General features: G+C 43.9%; 1 protein-coding gene across 8 annotated transcripts in view; it reads right to left on the bottom strand.

Annotated features, from left to right (window-relative positions):
• The window catches only part of SNX11 (sorting nexin 11), a 79,950-nt gene that overhangs the window by 8,652 nt on the left and 45,662 nt on the right, over window positions 1-25,636 (bottom strand). The gene's annotated exons all lie outside the window — the stretch shown is intronic.

Genomic DNA, 25,636 nt, shown 5'->3' with positions numbered 1-25,636 from the left:
AGCAGACTTGAATGTATGAAGGGAGAGATTTAACCAGAGAGTAAGGGAGAAGGCATTCAAGTGGGTGTTGTCAACAAAGCTTAAAGGACAGGGTGCAGTTTGGTTTCAATTGAGATATATCCAATAACATCCATAAGTGCAGCAAACTGAAGGGGCACAGCCGGAGAGATAGTGAAAGAGTCGACAATTATTGCATTGTAGACTAGGATGAGGAGTTTATGCAGTGGTCCATGTTTGGGGGGACTGCCAGTTTACTTGGTGCCAGTAGGGAATGTGTCAGAAACATACAAGTGTTAAAGTGTAGAAACACACACCACAGAAAGGTCCAGTACTCTCTTCATAAATGCCCTGTTTTTCAAAAGGGCTATGCGCTACCAAGGAGGTATGGACCCCTTACATTGACCTCAGTATTGGTATATCAATCAACAACAGAATATGGGTAAGCCCATATTTCAAATTAATAGTCCATGCCTTCACATCAAAGTCATATTTGAATAAGCACTTTCAGCCAAGTCTGTGAATCCAGTGAAGATTTATTATGAAGTACATAGATGAGAAAAAAACGCCGACACCTGTTTCGCCTCCTAGTGGTATGTAAACCTGGGGCTTTCTCAAGGCTGTAAAAATACAAAGAAAAATTAAAGGGAATCGCTCTTCTTATTAGAAGACAAAAAAGGAAAGTTACGGAATCTCACCAAAGTGCAAAAAAATAAAGTGCAAGAAAAGTAAAATATTGAGAGAGGGACCATCTCCAAAGATAGTGTTTATTAATTTGTCTTTCAGTTGAAACACCAGTACAAAGATATAGTGAATTTAATTTAACAATGAGTGCTAGCATGTGAATAGAGCAAGTAAGTACATTAGTCCCAAGGAAAGGAGAAAGAGGATTATTATAGTCAAGAAAAAGCCACCAGTGTTGGGCTAGAAACCAACCACATGTAAAATCCGTCCCATGTTAGTAGTAAGTTTAAATTCGAGATCAGGAATAAATGACTGAGAGACTGTACAAGAAGAATGGCCCAATTCAATAATAAGAATGAAAAGTGATTAATCATTGATCCACCCATGCAATTATCTACCCATGCTAGTTACAATGGGATGATACAATACCTATTCAATAATTCTTAAAGGTAAGTCCTTGTTAAGGTTCATTGTCATATTATGTTGATCAAGAAACATATCTGCACCAATAAAAATATACAAAAATCACATACGTTTTTTAATGTCCCCATGTTATCATTCGTGTATTATACAGATCTTTTATAGGTAAGTATGAATTCAACATTAACTCCTGACAATAGGAAATCTGAGAATAAAGATTGTCCAAGACGCCATTGTGATAGAGTATACCTTCAATACATAACATGAGTGCTGAGAGGAACGGGGGGGGACTAAGTATTGTATATATAGATTTTTGTGTCCAGAAAGTAGTTAACTTAATTCTATTTTCATAATGAGACCCAAAGAAAGTATATGGGTCGTAAATTGCAAAATAAGATACTATTGGATCAATGATTAGCCCTCAGAAGCTAGTGTTATTAATAGGAGTATGGTCAAATGTTATGCCACTATGTAAAATGTTCTTACTATTGAATTGCCTTGTTTTAGTTGGCAATGTGGCAAATTGGGTGTCAATCATAGGGAGAGACAATGCAATAACCGGTTTTAAAATTTCTATTGTCTGTTTTCTTACTACTATAATAGAATTATGTTATTCTGTAAGAAGTATGCGCTTCTCATGTTAAGTCATTAATTGGAATTGCTGCCAGTTTCCAAAGAAAAGAAATACGATGACCGATGCTGCAGATTTAATTGTCAGAAGGCCAAAAGACAGTTAAGTTAGCAATTTGTTCTAAAATTAAATGTGTGTTATCTGAAAATATTTATGAATGTCAGTCACCAAAAGATCTTGAAGGTGGAAAATAAGAAACCGCATTATGGAATGTCACGGAATAAATCCCTGGTCTCAAACGAACTAACCTTCGGTCAGGCGTTCTAGTTCAGCGCCATATGTATTAGGGATGGTGAATTGGTCCTACTTTAGTTTTTACTAGCTAATGTTATGAAATAGGAACCGAGGGCGGCCATATTGAAAGAGGGGCAGAGTATTAAAGTAAGACGAAAAATTACAACTGTCGTCCCATATGTTATCAGCAAAAATCTAAGTGCTACTTGTAGTTTAGTCAGTTTTGTGAGGAATATTAGGAAACATGAATTTAAAGCAGAGTCTGTATGCTGTGTATATGTTAAGACATTATAATGGTGCATATTAATGCAAACTATAAGATTTAACATTTCTATTGTCTATTTTCTTACTACTAAAATAGAATTATGTTACTCTGTAAGAAGTATGCGCTTCTCGTGTTAAGCCATTAATTGAAAATTGCTGCTGGTTGCAGAGAAAGGAAATACGATAACCAATACTGCCGGTTTAATTGTCAGACGACCTAAAGATAGATAAGTTAGCAATTTGTTATGAATTTATATATGTGTTACCTAAAAATATTTATAAATGTCACTCACCAAAAGAACTTCAAGGTGGAAAATAAGAAACCGTGTTATAGAATGTCACAGGATAAATCCCCTGGTCTCAGACAAACTAACCTTAGGTCGAGCATAATTAGTTCAGCGCCATATTTATTAGGGAAGGTGGATTGGTCCTGCTTTAGGTATTACTAGCTAATGTTATGAAATGAAAACTGAGGGCGGCCATGTTGAGAGAAGGGCAGAGTATTAAAATAACAAGAGAAGTTAGAAATTTGGCATCTCATATGCTGTCGGTAAGGAGCTAAGTGCTACTTGTAGTTTAGTAATTGCTAAAAAAGCATAACAGTGACTTTATTTTATTTTAAAAGGGGTAGTAAAAAACAGAAAATCTATACTACCAAGTCAGAGGATATTCAAGGTAAAAAGCCTTGTCCTACTTCTACATTAGTCACAAGGCTAGTTCTCATCAGGCTGTAGGTGGCAGCCACGTTTAAAAGATATTCTATACAGGTAAAAGGCTTATGTCATAAGTCATGATTTATAAGAAGGGCATCTACATCCTTACAATTTTGTGAGGAATATTAGGAAACATGGAATTTATGCGGAGTCTGTATGCTGTGTATATGTTAAGACATTATAGCACAGCATAATAATGCAAACTATAAGATCTATGAACTAGGTATTCATTTTAATATGACTCTCACAGAGACTCAGAAGAGTTATGTTATATTATAAGGTCTCAGCATACATGAGATTCAGGAGAGGCCCATGCTATGCTTTTGACATTTTTAGATGTACATAGTTTTCAGGCAAGACATATTATTTCAAAAACTTAGTCCATCAATGTGCATGTAAGGGGGGTCACACTTATTGTATTATTACATGTAAGGGGGGCATTTATCTCAGTGTAAATGAGATTCAAGAGAGGCTCATGCTATGCATTTGTCATTTTTACATGTACATAGTGTTCAGGTAAGACATATTTCAAAATCTTAGTCCATCAATGTGCATGTAAGGGGTCATTTGATGTGATATTACATGTAAGGGGGCATTTATCATGTTACTTATCGATGTAGTTTGGTTCTGTATGTATTGGTATGGAAAGCATGTGGTAGCCCTTTAGGGCTACCCCAGAGGTGCTCCGTGCTGATAATACCCTGTCTCTTAAGAGTGTTAATTGTTGAGATTATTTATGATGTTAAAAGGAATGTTATTATATATAGCAACCTCATATCATGAAAATACATAACCCATAGTGTTACATAGAGGTAATCAAGGCATAAAAAAGTATTCACATCAGTTGACGGCTACAGTAGGCAATAATGCCATTCTGCATCTTTGTTTAAACCATGTCGAACAGTGTCAAAACGAATGATAAGGGAACTTTCAAGTTGTCGTCATTTTAGTTCTAAGCCCCCTCCTCAAGGGTGATATTTCAGTTTCAGAAGACCACAGAAGGAAAAGGTCCTAGAATATGGATGACATGATGTGAAATATTCAACCAATGGGAGGTACAGGTCATCTCTTTGTATACCGCGAAAATGTTCTTGTAGCCTTTGTTTTAGGGGTCTGGTCGTTCTCCCAATATAATGTTTGTCACACAGACAGGTGATGAGATATACTACATTAGTGCTTTCACAATTGATGAAGCCATGTATTGCAAATTCTTGACCATTGATGTTTATTTGTTTTGATTTTGACCATCCGAGTTTAGAGATTGAGCAATTAGCACAGGTATAGAAGCCAGAAACTTGTTGAAGAAAGTGTTGCAATATATTTTATCATGAAGGAAGGAAGGGCAAAGTTTATCCCTAAGATTAGGTGCCCTTTTGAAGCACATTTGAGGGAATGGTGAAATATCTTGTGAAATAGATGGGTTCTCAGTGAGTAAGGACCAATGTTTTTGTAACAATTTGCGGACATGTTGGTGACCATTGCTGAATTTAGTAATGAAGCGGATAGGTGTTTTGGCTTCTGGAATCTTAATGTTATATAAAATGTTATTACGATATATATTAGCAAGGCAATCTTTTATTTGGTTTACCTTTGGTCGATGATAACCCCTCTTAGTTAGCCATTGTGTGATCTCCAGTGCTTGTTGTTCATATTCCTCCTTTGTACTGCAGTTTTGTCTGGCCCGTCTAAATTCCCCTAAGGGTATGTTGATTATTGTGTTGTGTGGATGGCAGCTAGATGCGTGAAGGATAGAGTTGGCAGCCGTTTCTTTTCAGTGGAGATGAGTATGAAGTTTGTTCTGTTCAATAAAAAATGTAAGTGATTTGTGTGAGATTTGGTAGGTTACTTCGATATCCCATCTGATGGGTGTTAATGTACTCAAAAATTGTCAAAAGGGAGACTCCTGACCTTGCCAAATAAGTAGAATGTCATCTATATATCGGCCCCAGAAAACAATATTATTGGTCATGTTATCCGTCTTGTCTCTCAACAGCCCAAATCTTTCCACTTATCCCATCAGAATGCATGCATACGGTGGAGCAAAACGAGCTCCCATCACAGTACCTTGTAGTTGGAGGTTGTATTCATCCTTAACCAAGAAAAAAAAAATGTTTTAGACAAAAGGTGAGCATTTCAAGAATCATGTTATTTCGGTCAAGAAAGTGTACTAAGCGTGTTGATAGACATTTGTGTACTTCTTTGATACCATCTTTATGTTCGATTGAAGTGTATAAGCTGACGACATCTATTGTTGCTAATATATAGTCCAACTGCCAGTCAATATTCTGTAATTTTTAAGTATATCTTTTGTGTCTTTGATAAAAGAAGGTAAATTTATCATGAAAGGTTGCAATTCAAGGTAGATGAAGTTGCCTATATTTGAACAGATAGAGCTGATTCCAGCAATAATAGGTCTGCCTTTGGGTGGAAACCCTCCCTTGTGAACTTTAGGCAAAAGGTACAAGGTTGGAGTAGGTGGATGTTTTATTAACAAATAAGCCTTGTCTTCCATGGTAAGTAGTTCTTTGGAGTACCAAAGGTCAGGTAGTCCTTTTAATGTGTTTTGGACTTTCTGGGATAGATTATTAGGCAGTTTCATATAGCAAGTGTTATCATTTAATTGTCGTTATACTTCCCAGGTGTAGTCTTCTTTGTTGCAATATTACCTCCTTTATCTGCCTCCTTAATTATAATTGTCTTGTCATCTTGTAATTCACGTATAGCGTGTCTCTGTTTATAGTTAGTCTTCATGGGTAAATATTTTTGCTTGGCTGTGTATTTCTTGTGTTCCCTGTCCAAGTCTTGCATCATTGCTTAAAGAAAAGATCAATTGTATTGCCAGATGATAATGTTGGTGTAAAAGTAGATTTAATTGGTACTGCTGAAGGTTTGGAGTGGGAAGTGTTAATACCAAGTTCTGATGCTGTTTCGTTGATTGGTTGGTCCACTCCTGTTCTTGAGAGATTGTTAAGTAAATTAACAGTTTCCAGGTCTTGTACAGTTAGGATGCGTGTAATAGATTGGCAAGTAACCTTAGTATTTGATAGTTCTCTGGCAGCAAAGAAAGATTTTTACTTAAATTTTCTAGTAAATTTGAATAAATAAATTTTGCTTTGAACTAAGTCCCATTCAAAAGTTGGGCAGAAAGAAAGTCCATTTGTCAATATCTCAATCTGTGATCTTGAGAGAACTTTATCAGAAAGGTTTAGAATGAATTAATCGTTCAAGTTTTGTTCCTAGCCTCCTTGCTGCGAGCCCTTGTCTGTATATCCGATGTACTTGATTCTTGAGTTGTGGAGCTTGGTGGCCTTGTTCGATTGTCTTGTGCCGTGTCCAAATGATGTCTTCGTACTTCCTCATAAAAATGTACTCCTGGTCTAGTGGCGAGCCGAATATTTGGTCATGTCTCAGTCTCATCTACTGATTCCACAACGGATGATAGTATTGTTTCAGAGCAACTGGGTAATTCAGTTGTATGTTTAGATGTGTTGATATTGTCATATTTCTTCCCAAAAGTATACACTCTGCCCAGTTGGTAATCTGTAAGGTTCCTTCTAAATTTTGTTTTTTTTCTTTGGATTGTGTATTTCTCACATTCATCAATAACTTTATTAATAATTTTATAGTTTTTTTAGTAATGTCACCCCAATTTGCTTCCTCAATTCGTTTATTTAGTGTGTCTACCTCCTCTCGATGAAGTTTGTATTCTTCCTGTGCTATTTCCACTAGTAATTGTAGTATGTTATTTGAAGCTGTGTGTAGATTTGCTTCCTATTGTTTGAGTCTCTCTTGGGATGTTGTCTCTGTGGGTGGAAAGATCAGAATCCTGAGACCTCTAGGAATAAGATCATGTTCAATGTATTTTTTTAGGGAGACGGCATCCCACCATTTAGATGTTTCTTTTTTTAACCATTCTTTCTGATGTCTGGAAAGTATTTTTGGCAGAAAGAGGATTATAAACATTAGAACGACTTTTGCTAGCACTCGTTGTATCGAAGACTTGATTCAATTTACTGTCCCTTAATTCACGATGTTTTCGGTAGTCTGCCATTGATGTTGGTTCGTAGAAATTTAAGGGCTTGTGAGGAGAGAATTATGTGACGTAGAAACACACACTCCAGAAAGGTCCAGCACTCTCTTCATAATAACATAATTCTATTTTAGTAGTAAGAAAACAGATCACAGAAATTTTAAAACTGGTTATTGCATTGTCTCTCCCTATGATTGACACCCACTTTGCCAAATTGCCAACAAAAACAAGGCAACACAATAACAAGAACATTTTACATAGTAGCATAACATTTGACCATACTCCTATTAATAACACTAGCTTCTGAGGGCTAATAATTTATCCAATAGTATCTTATTTTGCAATTTACGACCCATATACTTTCTTTGGGTCTCATTATGAAAAAATAATTAAGTCAACTATTTACTGGACACACATATATATATATATATGGAAAATGTCACTTACCCAGTGTACATCTGTTTGTGGCATGTTCCGCCTCAGATTCACATGCTATGCACAGTTCCTGCCATCTAGTGTTGGGCTTGGAGTGTTACAAGTTGTTTTTCTTCGAAGAAGTCTTTTCGAGTCACGGGACCGAGTGACTCCTCCTTTTCGGCTCCATTGCGCATAGGCATCGACTCCATCTTAGATTGTTTTCCCGCAGAGGGTAAGGTAGGAGTGATAGAGTGAGAATAGAAAGATGTCCATGCAATGGGATAGAGATGAATGTACAAAGTTCAAGTTCAAGAATGTTTATATACATATGTACAATTTCTAAATTATAACTTAAACGGCTACAGGCTCCAGGGGAGGAGGGAGGGCGCATGTGAATCTGCAGTGGAACATGCCACGAACAGATGTACACTGGGAAAGTGACATTCTCCGTTCGGTGGCATGTGTAGCTGCAGATACACATGCTATGCATAGACTACAAAGCAGTAATCCTCCCCAAAGCGGTTAGCCCTGTAGTAGTTGAAATTGTTTGAAATAGTGTTCTTAGTACAGCCTGTCCTACTGTGGCTTGTTGTGTTGGTAACACATCTACACAGTAATGCTTGGTAAAGGTATGAGGTGTGGACCAAGTGGCTGCCTTACAGATCTCTGTCATTGGTTTGTTTCCCAGAAAGGCCATTGTTACTCCTTTATTCCTAGTGGAGTGTGCCTTTGGTGTAATGAGTAGTTGTCTTTTAGCTTTTAGGTAACAAGTTTGTATACACTTCACTATCCATCTGGCGATGCCTTGTTGGATATAGGGTTACCAGTATGGTTTTTTTGGAATGCGACGAACAACTGTTTGGTTTTACGGAATGCCTTTGTTCTGTCGATTTAATACATTAGAGCTCTTTTGATATCTAATGTATGCAGTGCTCTTTCTGCCATTGAGTATGGCTGTGGGAAGAAGACTAAGTTCCACTGTTTGGTTTAAATGAAACGGTGAGATGACTTTTGGTAGAAATTTTGAATTTGTGCGTAGTACAACTTTATGTTTGTGTACTTGTATAAATGGTTCTTCAATTGTGAAAGCTTGTATTTCACTAACTCTTCATAATGAAGTGATTGCCACTAGAAATGCTACTTTCCAAGTTAAGAATTGGATCTGACAAGAGGTGGGCCCATAAGTCGTGTAAGTACCATATTAAGATTCCACGAAGGTACTGGTGGAGTTCTTGGAGGTATGATTCGTCTTAGACCTTCCATGAATGCTTTAATGACTGGTATTCTAAATAGGGATTTTGTCTGTTTATTTTGCAAACAAGCAGAAATTGCAGTGAGATGTATTTTGATAGATGAAAAAGCTAGATTTGCTTTTTGTATGTGGTGTAAATATCCTACGATGTCTTGTATGGACGCATCCAACGGAGTTATGTGTTTTGCTTGGCAATAGAAAACAAATCTTTTCCATTTGTTCGCATAACATTGCCTAGTGGTAGGTTTTCTCGCTTGTTTAATGACTTCCCTGCACTCCTTTGGCAGGTTTAGATAGCCAAATTCTAAGATTTCAGGAGCCAGATTGCTAAATTGAGCATTGCTGGATTGGGGTGTCTGATCTGCTGTTTGTGTTGCGTTAACAGATCTGGTCTGTTTGGAAGCTTGACGTGAGGTACTATTGAGAGGTCCAACAGTGTGGTGTACCATGGTTGGCGTGCCCACGTTGGTGCTATAAATATTAGTTTGAGTTTGTGTTGAAGCAGTTTGTTGACTAGAAATGGAATGAGTGGGAGAGGGGGAAAAGCGTAAGCAAATATCCCTGACCAGTTGATCCATAGAGCATTGCCCTTGGACTGAGGGTGTGGGTACCTGGACGCGAAGTTTTGGCATTTTGCGTTTTGGTTTGTGGCGAACAGATCTATGTCTGGTGTCCCCCACTGACGAAAGTGTTTGTGTAGTACCTGGGGATGTATTTCCCACTCGTGAGTTTGCTGGTGATCCCGACTGAGGTTGTCTGCTAATTGATTGTGAATCCCTGGAATGTATTGAGCTATTAGGCGAATGTTGTTGTGAATTGCCCAATGCCAAATTTTTTGTGCTAGGAGGCAAAGTTGTGATGAGTGTGTTCCCCCCTGTTTGTTTAAGTAGTACATTGTTGTCATATTGTCTGTTTCGACAAGAATGTGTTTGTGAGCCAGAAGAGGTTGAAAGGCTCTTAGTGCTAGAAAGACTGCTAGCAGCTCTAAGTGATTTATGTGTAGCTGCTTTTGCTTGCTGTCCCACTGTCCCTGTATGCTGTGATTGTTGAGGTGTGCTTCCCCCACCCCAAAATCATTGATGCATCTGTTGTGAGAATAGCGTGAGGCGCAGGGTCTTGAAAAGGCCGCCCTTTGTTTAAATTTGTGGGATTCCACCACTGAAGCGAATAGTGTGTTTGGCGGTCTATCCACAATAGATCTTGGAGATGACCTGTGCCTGTGACCATTGTTTTGCAAGGCACTGATGTAAGGGCTGCATATGTAACCATGCGTTTGGGACTATTGCGATGCATATTGCCATCATGCCCAGGAGTTTCATCACAAATCAGACTGTGTAGTGATGATTTGGCTGTATTTTTGGCAACATGGTGTGGAATGATTGCACTCTTTGTGGGCTTGGACTTGCAAGCGCCTTTTGAGTGTTGAGTGTAGCTCCCAAGTATTGCTGAATTTGGGATGGTTGCAAGTGTTATTCTTGATAATTTATCGAAAACCCTAGTGTGTGTGTAGGGTATCTATTCCATAACATGTGTGATGTTGACACTGTTTTTGAGTGTTGGCCTTTATTAGCCAATCGTCGAGATATGGGAATGCATGCATGTGTTGTCTCCTTATGTATGCTGCTACTACTACGGCAAGGCATTTTGTAAATACTCGGGGGCTGTTGTTATCCCGAAGGGTAATACTTTGAATTGGTAATGTTTCCCTTGTATAACAAACCTGAGGTATTTTCTGTGAGCTGGGTGGATGGGTATGTGAAAATACGCATCTTTTAAATCCAGTGTTGACATGTATTCTCCCTGTTTCAGTAATGGGACTACATCTTGTAGTGTCACCATGTGGAAGTGTTCTGATTGAATGTAGAGGTTGAGAGTCCTGAGATCTAATATTGGCCTTACCGTTTTGTCCTTTTTGGGAATGAGGAAGTACAGGGAATAGACCCCTGTTCCTTTTTGATGATGAGGCACTAGTTCTATGGCTTGTTTGGTTAATAGTGCCTGCAACTCTGTTTGTAACATTGCTAGATGTTGTGAAAATAGTTTGTGTGCTTTTGGGGGAATATCTGGAGGAAAATGTGTGAATTCTATGCAGTAACCATGTTGGATAATTGATAGTACCCATGTGTCTGTTGTGATGTTTGACCATTGATTGTGGAGCATTTTCAGTCTTCCTCCCACAGGGTATATGTGTTGGGGGAAGGTGATGGCAAAGTCACTGCTTGTTGTTAGTGGCTTGCTTTGTAGACTGGAATTTTCCTCTGGATTTGGGAAATTGCCCTCTGAAGGATCCTCGAAATCCCCCTCTTTGATACTGTGTTTGGTATGAGGGCTTTGTTTGTGAGGTGGATGGTTCTGAAGACTGCGGCCTGAAACCCCCCCTATACTGCGGCTTCCGAAATGTCCCTCTGTATTGGGATGAAGAGCGCTCCCATCGCTTTGGCTGTGTCTGTATCCATTTTCATTTTTTCTATGGCTGTGTCCACCTGTGTGCCGAATAACTGCTGTTGGTTAAAGGGCATGTTGAGGACAGCCTGTTGGATTTCAGGTTTAAAACCTGATGATCCGAGCCATGCATGGCGTCTAATGGTAACTGCTGTATTTATGGTTCTTGCGGCTGTATCAGCTGAGTCTAACGCTGACCATATCTGGTTATTTGTTATTGCCTGTCCCTCCTCTACTACCTGCTGAGCTCTCTTTTGGTGTTCTTTGGGGAGATGTTGAATAATGTCTTTCATTGCATCCCAATGAGCCCTGTCGTATCTTGCGAGGAGGGCCTGTGAGTTCGCTATGCGCCATTGATTGGCTGCTTGTGACGCTACCCTCTTTCCTGCCGCATCAAACTTTTCACTTTCCTTATCTGGAGGAGGTGCATCTCCAGAGGACTGCGAGTTAGCTCTTTTCCTCGCCGCGCTGACAACTACCGAATCTGGGGGCAGCTGTTGCATGATAAATACGGGGTCATAAGGTGGTGGTTTATACTTCTTTTCTACCCTTGGGGTTATGGCCCTTCCTTTAACTGGCTCCTGGAAAATCTGTTGGGCATGTTTGAGCATACCCGGGAGCATGGGTAGACTTTGGTTTGATGAGTGTGTTGAGGACAATGTATTAAAAAGAAAGTCGTCCTCTGGTGGTTCAGTGTGCATGCTTACATTGTGGAAAGCTGCAGCCCTAGCCAAAACCTGTGTGTAGGAGGTGCTATCTTCAGATGGAGAGGGTTTAGACGGATAGCACTCTGGGCTGTTGTCTGACACAGGGTCATCATAAAGATCCCATGGATCTGTGTCCTGATGTGACTGCATAGTGTGTGTGGGTGACTGTGCAGTAGGTGTAGCAGGTGGAGAGACAGTTCACTGAGAATGAGGAGGAGACTGGGCTGGAGAAAACTGGCGTAGCAGAGATTGCTCTCTTGGCACTTTAGCCTTTGGCTGAGCAGTGTCCATACGTCCATGGAAAGCCAGCTTTCTTTTAAATTTGAGGGGAGGTGCTGTGAGGATCTTGCCAGTATCCTTGTGGATCTGTATCCTGGCTTGTCTGTCATCAAATTCCTCAATTTGTTGAAGCTCTTCCTCAAATCTATGGCTTTCTTTAAGCTGTTTAGAAAGTCCATGTTCCTCAGTATACAATTGTCTTTTCGGCTCCGAAGCCATTTTTTTTGGTACCGAAATGCCCAGGGTGATAGTAGGCCTCGGTTCGGAAAGAGACTTTCGGGGTCTCGACTCGACCGGTCGGTGTCGAATTTTTTCGGAAACTGTGTCTCGACTCCGAAGCGGGTATGGCCTTTTTCGGTGCTGAAGGTGTTACTTGGTCACCACTTGATTTTTTCCGGGTGGAGCCATGGCCTTCCGGCAGTGGCGTCCCAAGGCCTTTTGTTTGGTCTTTGTGTGGGTCGGGGCAGGCGTACTCACATGCTGGCCCGCTGTCGGTCAACGTCGGATTCGTCCGAATCGGATCCTTGAACGGACATGGCAGTGTGGATCATCTCCTCTTCTTCCGTGTCGAGATGTTCGGTGCTCTTGGACACCATTTGTAGCCTTCTCGCCCTTCGGTCTCTCAAGGTCTTCTTGGAACGGAAGGACCTGCAGGCCTCACAAGTATCCTCTCGGTGATCTGGTGACAAACACAGATTACAGACCCGATGTTGATCTGTGTAGGGATACTTTGCGTGGCACCGAGGGCAGAATCGGAACGGGGGTCCGGTCCATGAGGCTTCGACACTTCCGAAGGGCAACCGAAGGTGTGTGTCCGCCGGTACCGAGGTGTCGATGCAAGATGGGGCGCGATCGAGAACAATACCGATGAATTCCAGTGATTTTATAGGTTTTCCGAATCGAACAGTCGGAGTGAAGAGGAACACATCCGAACCCGATGGCGGAAAGAAAACAATGTCGATGCCCATGCGCAATGGAGACGAAAAGGAGGAGTCACTTGGTCCCGTGACTCGAAAAGACTTCTTCGAAGAAAAACAACTTGTAACACTCCGAGCCCAACACTAGATGGCAGGATCTGTGCATAGCATGTGTATCTGCAGCTACACATGCCACCGAACATATATATATATACACACACACACACAATACTTAGTCCCCTGTTCCTCTCAGGACTCATGTTATGTACTGAAGGTATACTCTATCACAGAGTTTAAAGTGTGTAGGTGGCACATATCACTGCTTCAGCCAGAAGGAAGTCCGAACAGTGTGGGAGTCTAATTAGGAAGCTGTAAGCTGTTGAAGCAATCCAACATGCTCAGCAGTTGGGTATTATTCAGAGAACTGGCATGTCTGGAAAGATTGAACATGCCTTTTGTTCTGATCGAGGTGATGAGTGATTTTATTTGTATGCTGGGGTTGAATTACATAGCCAGGTTCGGAACAGCAGAAAGGCAGGGGATACCTTAAGAGTGCAAGCAGAAGATCCATGTACATAAATCATTTAAATGGGGCGGAGTCAAGATGGCAACCGGCACAGTCGCCTAAGCCGGCGCTCCGCAGAGGCCCAGAGGATATCATCCTTGTAGCACTCCAGACGTGGGCCGAAGCCCGCTGCATCCTGCCCATGGACCTGCTTGGGGGGGTTGGGGGGGGGGCACCTGGACCTGCGGGTCGTAGCGTCGCACGCCTCTGTAGATGGAGAGGTGTGGTGGAGGCGGAACAGCCGCTCAGGAACAAGATGCGCTGTGTGGCGACCGACGGGCTGCTCCTGCGTCTATCAACGTTAACCTGCTTGCTGGAGTGGGCTGAGGAGAAGTCGGCCTGCCGAGGCTTTGGAGAAAGGAGCGCTTGTTAGGATTGATGGAGGGTGTGCTCATGACGTACTGATCGACGAGCCAGAGAGGAGGCCACCTCCTCGGCTGCAAACTTGAACCAGGAGAGGTTCTGGTGGGACCCAGACGAGCCTCGGAACGCGACAGAGTTGCACCAGGCGTCACTCTCCTCAGCCACAGGTGAGGTCGGACGACAATATTTGTATGACTGTGGGGTATAACTGATGAAGGGTGCCAAAACGATCACCCGCTGTGCATTGCTTACCTGGTAGTGGTGGTGAAGGGGAGGAGGCTGTATACTGGGCGGCTTGCTCCCCCTACTTGCGGAGATTGGCCTGAACCCCCAGGCAGACTGCATCTCAATGAGGAAGGAGCCTTGTGTTGAGTCCTGAGACCCAGGAAACGGCAGAGACGGAGGGTGCAATAGTGTGTGTGGGGGGGGTGGGGATGTGTATCCTTGATGGGACTTTGCGGCGTTACCCCCCTCACAACCTCATGTAGACATTTGTATGCTCCCAACCACCGCGTGAGGCATTATACAAATTTGGCATTGTGGTATTAAGTTGCACCCTTGCGTTGGAGGGCGATCCTCTTCTATTGCACAGTGCCCCTCTTCCCCATCTGCACTGCAATGATGGGCAAGGCCAAAAGAACCAAGAAGTGCAAGACCCAGATCAGCCCCTGAGAGACAGCAGTGTGATGGGCATCCTCAGTCAATTGGAAAAACCGCTACAGTCACACTCTGCCCAGTTTGACAAGGTTCCTCCAAGCTATCCTGGAAACAAAAACTTCCCTGGAATCCAGAATCGACGCAATATCTGTGGAGGTCCACTTACTCAGGGCAGATCATCATAATTTGGCAGAGCAGGTGGTGGAATCCTCACTCGCACTCTCTGCCCTATAGTCCAGGAACTTCAGGCCCAGATGACACAGGTGCGGCTGGAGGCGACTGCTCCACACAAAAGGGCAGAAGACGCAGAGGAACGATCGCACCACAACAACATTAGACTGTTGGGATTCCCTAATCGAGCGGAAGGCCCCAACAATGGTTGATTGATAATGTACTGGGAAGAAACCCCTCAAAGTTACAGGGTACCCGGTAGACCCCCCTGCCCAGGGGCTCCTCCCAGACCTATAGTGGCCCGCCTTCTCAATTTCAGAGACCGAGATCTGATTCTTCAACTCTCCCGCTCAAACGGCCCATGGTGCCATATAAATGCAGAGATCTCAGCTTATCCAGACTTTACTTCTGAGTTGCAGAGACAAAATAGCTCATTTGTTAAAGTGAGAGAACTAGATTTCAAATATGCATTTCTGTTCTCAGCAAAATTACGGGTGATTGACTGTGAGGCAATGCGAATGTTCACCACGCCAGAAGATGTGTGGACCTCGTTACACGCCAAGGGGTTAATGCACTCCCCACATGAGTCTCGGGATGAGGCAACTTGGCTGACCCCTGGAGATAACAGGTGCAGACAGAAACCTAGTAGAGTGAGATCGTCCCATGCCCAGGCGGCCAGGAAATGAGGGAGCAATAATGGAAGCTTTGCAAATATCCAATAACCCTTGCTCTGCACTCGCGGATAAGCTGCCAACGGATTCTGACACAGACACAGGGACTCAGACGCCCTCCCAGTCCTCGCATGAGGAGGAGGGCCCAGCATTAACTCCTCGCATGGTGGATGATCTTTAATACCAATTACAACTTTATCACCCTGAAGCACTTTTCGAACCTGTGTGGATAGGAGACACCTGCAGCCTAATTGGCCTGTCCCCTCTTGGCACATTGCTTCCCCAGGGTCCTGGCTTTTTCTTTGTTTTGTTTCCTTGGGGCCCGTAGCACAGACATCCATCTCATATAGACCTACCCTTGCCCCTCCTCCCCCCCCTCCGGGAGAGAGAGGGAAGAAAGGCCTACTGCCTCACCTGAATGTACACACATATATCAAATCGCTTAACACAATGTTAGATTATTTAGGGAGTTTTGCCATGATACCTGTTTTGGTTCAGGCCTGGGATCAGGGAGTTGTTAATCATGTTCCTATTGTATTTAACATGTCTGGTGGACAGGGAAAATGCAAATCAAACAAAGGTGATGGGGGGAGTTTGGAGGGGAGTGGGGATGAGCACCACACTTTGATACTATGGCAGCCGATAACGCTATTCTAACCTGGAACATTTGGGGTATGGACACTCCTATTAAAACGACACAGGATTTACACCTACCTTAGACAGCAACAAATAAGGAACTGATTAAGCTTGAACATCGCTGGAGGGGCCAAATCTATTGTACTCAATACTCTGCTTATGCCAGAGGCACGCTGATATGGGTAGCACCAGAAGTGCCCTTTGTTAAAACTAGGTTTCACGTGGACCAGTAGTGGCGGTATGTCCTCCTAGTGGGCCAGTTAAATGGCCAATCTATTATGCTATCTTTGATATATGGCCCGAACACTGCTCAGGTGACTTTCCTAAAAGAGCTGTCCCCGTCCCTGTTACAAGATCCTGAGGCTCACGGTGTTTGAGGGGGATGGGGGGACTTTAATTGTATATAGGATACCATACTGGATCGTTCGATCCCTCCCCTCCCGAACTCCTCCCGGCCTACAAGCCACTAAACACTTTCAACATTGGTCTCATTCTATGCGCTTACATGATGCCTGGTGGTTGAATCACCCAGAGGCCAGGAAATACTCTTATTACGCACCGGGACAGCAAGTACACACAAGACTAGATTATGTTTTATGTGACTCACATTTCTGGCCTCGTAGCCGTGGTTCTGAATAACTAGGCAGAACCCTATCCAATCATAATCCCCTTAAAGTTACTTTCCGGTGGGGCAAATCTAAACCACCCATCCCATTGTGGAAGCTAAGAGCGGAAGCTCTACATGATGCAGCATATAAAGTAGCGATAGATGCTAATATCTCTGGGTTTTTTAAGGAAAACTCAGGCTCTGTAGGCAACCTAAGGGTGGAATGGGTTGCGATGAAAGTAGTTATGCGAGGCCATTATATGGCCACCTCCTGGGGGGTGAAATCTACCCCTGCATTCAGTAAACGGGGCCTTGAAAATAATATCTGTAAGCTTGAGAAGGAGGTCATACACAACCCCGCTGCACGCCCAATGTTGATGGGCCAACGGTGTCAATATCGGGAAGAGCTGCAGTGCCTTGGTAATGTAGATTATCAAACACACCTGACCCAACAACACAAAAACTGGGACAAACCAGGATGCACACTGGCATGGTTACTACGTTCAGAAGCCTGCAGGACTGTTGTGGGGGCGATTCGCGATAACGAGGGTAAGGTGGTGAACATCCAAAAGGCAATCAATAAAACATTTACAATGTATTATAAGACACTGTAGTCTGCCCCTCCCGCATCCACTCATTCATACAAAATCTACCTTTACCCAAACTGACACAGCAACAGCAGTAGGACCTAGAGCTATCGTTACATTTAGACAAAATAAATGTAGCTACTCAACAGATGGCCAGAGGGAAGACCCCTGGACTGGATGGGTTTCCTGTTGAATTCTATGCTACCTTTAGGGACACTCTCACGCCTCGGCTACTAGATATGTATGAGACATCTTATCAGCAGGAGGAATTACCACTTTCGCTGTGTGAAGCACTCATAGTAGTGTTACCTAAGCCAGGTAGAGATCCGCTTGAGGTGAGCTTATATCGACCTCTATCAATACTAAACATTGATGATAAAATCTTAAGTAAAACCCTAGCAAATAGATTGCTCCCGGTGATCTCTAAATTAATATACCCTGACCAATACAGATTTGTGCCGCGCAGAGCTACATATCATAACACCAGACGGCTGTGTCACATCATTGATGCAGTTTACAGGGGGACGGACCACCCAGTGTCTCCCTGGACTTTGAAAAGGCATTTGAGACACTTAGCTAGGCCTATCTGATGCGGGTCCTGGAACGATTTGGATACGGCCCTCGTTTTATATGATGGGTGTAAGGAAATGCCTCCTTGGCATGGTTACCCCCTGACTTTTTGCCTTTGCTGATGCTATGTTTTGAATTGAAAGTGTGCTGAGGCCTGCTAACCAGGCCCCAGCACCAGTGTTCTTTCCCTAACCTGTACTTTTGATTCCACAATTGGCACACCTGGCATCCAGATAAGTCCCTTGTAAGTGGTACCCCTGGTACCAAGGGCCCTGATGCCAAGGAAGGTCTCTAAGAGCTGCAGCATGTCTTATGCCACCCTGGAGACCCCTCACTCAGCACAGACACACTGCTTGCCAGCTTGTGTGTGCTGGTGAGAACAAAACGAGTAAGTCGACATGGCACTCCCCTCAGGGTAGGTATAGGGCAGGGCAGGTATAGATAAGTCACCCCTCTAGTAGGCCTTACAGCCCTAAGGCAGGGTGCACTATACCATAGGTGAGGGCACCAGTGCATGAGCACTGTGCCCCTACAGTGTCTAAGCAATACCTTAGACATTGTAAGTGCAGGGTAGCCATAAGAGTATATGGTCTGGGAGTCTGTTTTACACGAACTCCACAGCACCATAATGGCTACACTGAAAACTGGGAAGTTTGGTATCAAACTTCTCAGCACAATAAATGCACACTGATGCCAGTGTACATTTTATTGTAAACTACACCCCAGAGGGCACCTTAGAGGTGCCCCCTGAAACCTTAACCGACTATCTGTGTAGGCTGACTGGTTCCAGCAGCCTGCCACACTAGAGACATGTTGCTGGCCCCATGGGGAGAGTGCCTTTGTCACTCTGAGGCCAGTAACAAAGCCTGCACTGGGTGGAGTTGCTAACACCTCCCCCAGGCAGGAGCTGTAACACCTGGCGGTGAGCCTCAAAGGCTCACCCCTTTGTCACAGCACCGCAGGACACTCCAACTTAGTGGAGTTGCCCGCCCCCTCCAGCCACGGCCCCCACTTTGGGCGGCAAGGCTGGAGGAAACAAAGAAAACAACAAGGAGGAGTCACTGGCCAGTCAGGACAGCCCCTAAGGTGTCCTGAGCTGAGGTGACTCTAACTTTTAGAAATCCTCCATCTTGCAGATGGAGGATTCCCCCAATAGGATTAGGGATGTGACCCCCTCCCCTTGGGAGGAGGCACAAAGAGGGTGTACTCACCCTCAGGGCTAGTAGCCATTGGCTACTAACCCCCCAGACCTAAACACGCCCTTAAATTTAGTATTTAAGGGCTTCCCTGAACCTAAGAATGTAGATTCCTGCAACTTACCTGAAGAAGAAGGACTGCTGAGCTGAAAAACCCCTGCAGAGGAAGAACAGAAGACACCAACTGCTTTGGCTCCAGACTTACCGGCCTGTCTCCTGCCTTCCAAAGAAACCTGCTCCAGCGACGCTTTCCAAGGGACCAGCGACCTCTGAATCCTCTGAGGACTGCCCAGCTTCAAGAAAGACTAGAAACTCCAGAGGACAGCGGCACTGCTCCAAGAGAACTGCAACTTTGTTACAAGGAGCAGATTTAAAGACCCCTGCAACTCCCCGCAAGAAGCGTGAGACTTGCAACACTGCACCCGGCGACCCCGACTCGACTGGTGAAGAACAACCAACTCAGGGAGGACCCTCCGGCGACTCTACGACTGTGAGTAACCAAAGTTGTCCCCCCTGAGCCCCCACAGAGACGCCTGCAGAGGGAATCCCCAGGCTCCCCCTGACCGCGACTGTCTGAACTCCATTTCCCGACGGCTGGAAAAGACCCTGCACCCGCAGCCCCCAGCCCCTAAAGAAACAGAACTTCTGTGCAGGAGTGACCCCCAGGAGGCCCTCTCCCTTGCCCAGGTGGTGGCTACCCCGAGGAGCCCCCCCCTTGCCTGCCTGCATCACTGAAGAGACCCCTTGGTCTCCCATTGAAAACTAAAGGAAACCCGACGCTTGTTTGCACACTGCACCCGGCCGCCCCCGCGCTGCTGAGGGTGTACTTTCTGTGTGGACTTGTGTCCCCCCCGGTGCCCTACAAAACCCCCCTGGTCTGCCCTCCGAAGACGCGGGTACTTACCTGCTGGCAGACTGGAACCGGGGCACCCCCTTCTCTCCATTATAGCCTATGTGTTTTGGGCACCTCTTTGACCTTTGCACCTGACCGGCCCTGAGCTGCTGGTGTGATAACTTTGGGGTTGCTCTGAACCCCCAACGGTGGGCTACCTTGGACCAAAAACTGAAACCTGTAAGTGACTTACTTACCTGTTAAAACTAACATTATTTTACCTCCCCCAGGAACTGTGAAAATTGCACTAAGTGTCCACTTTTAAAACAGCTTATTGTGTTTTATGTGAAAAGTATACATGCTAATGAAATGATTCAAAGTTCCTAAAGTACTTACCTGCAATACCTTTCAAATGAGATATTACATGTAGAATTTGAACCTGTGGTTCTTAAAATAAACTAAGAAAATATATTTTTCTATAACAAAACCTATTGGCTGGATTTGTCTCTGAGTGTGTGTTCCTCATTTATTGCCTGTGTGTATGTACAACAAATGCTTAACACTACTCCTTGGATAAGCCTACTGCTCGACCACACTACCACAAAATAGAGCATTAGTATTATCTCTTTTTGCCACTATCTTACCTCTAAGGGGAACCCTTGGACTCTGTGCATACTATTCCTTACTTTGAAATAGTGCATACAGAGCCAACTTCCTACAATGGGTAAAGCTGTTATACACCGCTACCCAGGTGTGCGTCCGCACCGGAAACCAGGTATCCCACTCATTTCCCAATCAGAGACTAACACAACAGAGTTGCTCTCTTTCTCCAGTGCTATTTGCTTTAGCAATGGAGCCCCTGGCTGCATGGTTGCGAGAGGAGGCCTGGCTGTGGAGTCCAGGTGGGGGGACACTGGCATGTCATGTGACTGTATGCAGATGATGTTCTAATCTATATTTGTGATATAGCCAATACCCTCCCGGCTCTTTTTGATTTATTAGACCGATTTGGTGCAGTAGCAGGCCTAAAGGTTAATTGGGGTAAGTCCTGTGCATTCCCCTTGTGCAAGACAGACCATATAACAGGGCAGCTTTTAAGCAGGGGCAACTTGTATAGGCTCCCGGGACCTTCCGTTATTTGGGATTCAATATTTACCACTCAGAGATAGACCTGATGGAGTGCAACAATGGCAAGATCCTGGCCTCCACTCGACAATCTTTGCCCTTCTGTACGCACCTGCCCCTCTCCCCTATGGGTAGAGCTACTATTGCCAAGATGATGGTTCTCCCCAGACTCCCTTATCCGTTCATGGCGCTACCAGTTCTCCTTGGGAAAACCTTTTTCAAAACCATACGCAGCCTGTTAATGACACTCATATGGGGACCAGGACGCAAGAAGGTGTCCCTAGATGCATTCCAGTATCCCCTGATTGAGGGTGGAATGGCGATGCCAGATATAGAACGATATTATGCAGTGGCTCAACTACAGTGGCCGATGCTCTGGTTGGCTGGTGACCATACAATAGAGGGGGATATGGTATGGGCTGCTGTGGGTGATGGGGGGTACAAGGGTCGCTCCTCCATTCAGACGCACGCCACGCGGATCTTGGTCTGCTACTCCAAACGGAAAAGCTGGTCTGGACTCTATATGTCCATCCACGACGGAGGTTGCTCCAATATTCCCCTTAACTTCCATTGTGGGATATACCCCAGTTGCAAGTTCTTAGTCGAATATATAACTTTAATACATGGTGGGAAGGTGGGCTTGCACTTCTGGGCCATCTTTACAAAGAGGGTCAGATGCGTTCCTTTTCGAATTTGAGCAAAGTATACGATCTAGACACAGGGAAGTTTGTTGCTTAGGCAGCCATTCAAACAGTGATCTGTAAGATCTGGCAGTTGGGCCTTTAAGAACCCACAGTACACCAAGGGCTACACTGTATAACACATGGCTTAGGGGGGAGGACAGTCTCTCACTTATACACAGCGATGCGAGGGACAAAGGGTGCGCTAACATTCCCGTAGCAAAGCCAAATGGAACAACTATCTAGGCATTTACCTGACGGATAAACAATGGGAAATGGCGCTGGAGCGAGTGAGATATGTCTCGCGGAACACTAGACTGAAATATTCACAAGTGCAGTCATGAGGATGCTACCTTTCTGCCTATGACATGGGAATGCCCAGTGCTACACACCGTATGGTCACGAATACTGCAACATGTATCGGACATTATAGATGTACCACTCCCCTTGGACCCACTCTTCTGTCTACTAGGGATTGCCAAGAGAAACAAACAGACTAAGCATTATCTGAAATTTGTAGACCTTGCGCTTGTACTGTTCAAACAACTTATTGCTATGTCTTGGAAGGTGGCCCAGCCCCCCCGACAGTTGAGAACTGGCTACACGTAGTTACTCGCTGGGCCACTGCGGAAGCTAAAGTTTTGGAGCGAGACCGTAACTCGCAGGGTAGAGGAGGGGTTGCGGCGCTCTGGGACACCTATTTGACGAAACTGGCAGACAAAGTGGCCCCCCAAGAGAATGGGGAAACAAGCCCACAAGATATACCCCAACCAACGGTGGGATCACCTAGAACCCAACAACCCAACAACCAGGAGGGCCTGAAGACCCTTCCAAACCACTTGATAGCACCTTTGCGTTATTCAGAACCCCAAGCAATCCCGCACCCTCCTACCCCCTGGTATCCCATGCTCCCCAGGCTTCCATGGTCGCGACTGAGCAGAGTGACGATATGCCCCCTGTGTACGTTTGATAAGCGCCCTGGTACACTGCTTATCAATCACTGGTCATCTATTATTCACTTCCCACCATCCGACTCAAGTGGATACCCTTCTGGACCGAGGGTCCCCACTGTACATGTTAGCACTGATATCCTTTGTTCCTGAAGTACATCACACCAGACACGCTGTATAGTTAATACCCCCACCAAGATTATTTCCCTTTCCCCATATATGTCACATAGGCAAGTAACGCCGGATGGCCACAATATAGAGTTGCCCAGATAATGAGGGATTCGGGCCAATGGTTGTGACAAGGATTTACTAGACACCGAACAAATAACTGCTCATAGCACTGTGTATCATCATTGAAGTTATGGGATTATGCTGTATATGATTCTGATTGAAAATCTTTCGACCGATGTATAACTGTGCATGTCCCTCCATAGGGAAGGGGTTGTGGTGTATTTGGCATTATTGTCACTAGCTTACTACCTTGTATTGTTGAAAATCAATAAAAATATATTGAAAAAAATAAACAAATAAATAAATCCTTTAAATTTTGAAAACACGAAACCATGGATGGCAATGCAACATTAGATTGAAATGACAGATTTGAACAGGATGATGAAGGACACAAAGGAGAAAAATATTTGTAAATAGTCTGAACTGAGATGCTAATCAATATCATACATAAAAGATGATTGCACGGGGGAGGTAGTGTAATGGGGCGGGAACGTTGAGAACTAGAGGCTAAATCATTCCAATATAACTTCATTCCTCTCCATGCTATCTTTCTAGTTGGGGTTTGAAATGCTCTCCTAGTCCCTTTCTCCTCCCGACACTATCCAGTCTCCCAATTTTACTTCTACCTCCACTTACCATGTAGACTCGAAATAACTAAAGTGCCCTTTGCCCAATTTTCTTGCCTGGGCACTGAAAATGCTGCAAAGCAGCACACATAAATACTGTAATGAACAACAAGCAAGTTCTATTCTATAAAATTAAAGCCTAAACATTAAAGAAAAGCCCAATCAAAACATTTGACTCCCTATCTCTATACAATATCTTAAAGGAGATCAGCTGTCTTGCACTTGGGCAGAGCATATATGAATGTTAGCCAGTGGGCTCTTTTGTGGGGGGTGAAAATGCTTCTAACAGCCTGTATATTTATCGCAGGTCTCTCACCCTACTGTACCCTATGATGCATTAATTGTAGCCCTCGCAGAACACCAATGATTGGATGAGGCTTGGTCTCTCAATATGACTGGAAAAGACAAGGTAATTGACATTGATTGACATATGGGTCACAAGGCCACTTTTAGAAACAAATATGCGCTAGGGAGCTGGTTAGAAAAGAAGATTAGACCACTCCATTACCTCATTGTCTGTATTTTCAGTGGGACAAAGGGCTAAAGGGTTTATCTACTGAATGGTTCCGCAGACCTTTGGAACACTAATGAAACAGATTTTAGTACTACAATTTTTCAGAGAAGCTTTCCTTAACCGGGCCCACAATCACCATTGGGGGCACCATTTAAAAACCAATGAAGCAAGCAATTTTGTACATTTTCCATTGGCCATAAAAGTACACAGAAACTTCTCAATATTGTTGTAAAAGCCCTGAATGCCAGGTGATCAATCCTGGCTGTACCCAAAAGGCACCTCTCCAACCACTACCCATAATCACTGAAGCATTCCGACTCAATAGGATGGATTTTGCAGGCCCCTTTGAGCTTTTTGGACATAGCCATAGACATATTGTGGACAGTGGATTATAGCAGCAGGTATGAGAAGGCTTGTCCACTGAGAGGTAGCCCAGCTGATCACATCTGTGAAGTGTTACTCCATGTTTTCGATTGAGTAGGTCTGCCAAAAGAGATCTTCACCAACAAGTGGAACTCATTTTACATCTTGTTGGATCTCCCAGGTCTGTGAGCAGCTGCATATCCCTCACATACGAACATCAGTGTATCATCGCAGACTTACATCTTGGCAGAATGGTATAACATGACCATAAAACAAATGTTGAGAAAAGCATAAAAAAGGAGGCAAAGGAGTGGGATAAAGTTCTTCCACAGTTCTTTTCTCCCTAAATAGCGTTTCTCAGGCTTCCACAAGGTTTTCCTTATTTGAATTACTTCTTGAGAGACAAACCCTTAGATGTTACCCTCATGGAGGATGACCAGACCTCACTATCCATGGTAGAATCCATACTAAGGCTACCAAAAACTATAAGAGATGAGCAACTGAGTATTTGTAATAAGCGCAGGATGCTCAAGAAAGACAATATAACAAACAGGCCCTGCTCGGTACCCTAAATGTAGGCATGAAGGCCTTGGTGCTACTGCTCATGTGAAAATATACTCTTAGCAGTTGAGAGGATAGCTGCTCACAACTACAAGTTGGTTCACCTTTAAAGGAACCACTCCACAGGTTTATCACATTAATTATCTAAAGAAGTGGGAAGCCCCAGCACCGAATATTCTTGGGAGCATAGCTGACAAATCTATCACCTCAGAGGAGGACATACACCCCGCATGGGATCCAGGTAGTTGAGAGGGATTAGTTGAGAAAGTAGAGGTAAAAATGGAGGACTGGTAGTCTCTAAAACAGCTAACGCAGTGGCTTTGTTGCAAGTCTCTGGCCACACCAATCTAACTGAACATAAAATGGTGATGCTCACCTAGCACCTGCATAAAAGCATTCGCGAGGGTCACAGAGAGGCACTGAGGACAGAGACTGAGACTATGTTGTCCATGAAGCTCACTGATCCATCAAGAAGTGAATTGTTGTCGCCCATTGTGCTGGTCTAAAAGCCTGACTGTTCCATTCATGTAGGTATAGCCTTTTAGCAGGTTGGTGCAGTCTCTGTCTTTTGAAGCTTACCCCATGCCTCAGGTGGATAACCTAAAAATGACTTGAAGATGCTTGCTATATTAGCCCCACTGAGGGTTTTAGCAGGTGCCTGTATGTATGACAAAAATCAGTAGGTGGTCTTCTCTTCACCTCTAGCGCGTTTCAAATTTTGTGTGGTTTTGTTAGGAATTGATG

The sequence above is a fragment of the Pleurodeles waltl genome, chromosome 6 (assembly GCF_031143425.1).
Source record: "Pleurodeles waltl isolate 20211129_DDA chromosome 6, aPleWal1.hap1.20221129, whole genome shotgun sequence".
NCBI classification, from domain to species: Eukaryota; Metazoa; Chordata; class Amphibia; order Caudata; family Salamandridae; genus Pleurodeles; species Pleurodeles waltl.
The sequence above is the reverse complement of the archived record's forward strand: the minus strand, read 5'-3'. Positions and strand labels throughout refer to the sequence as shown.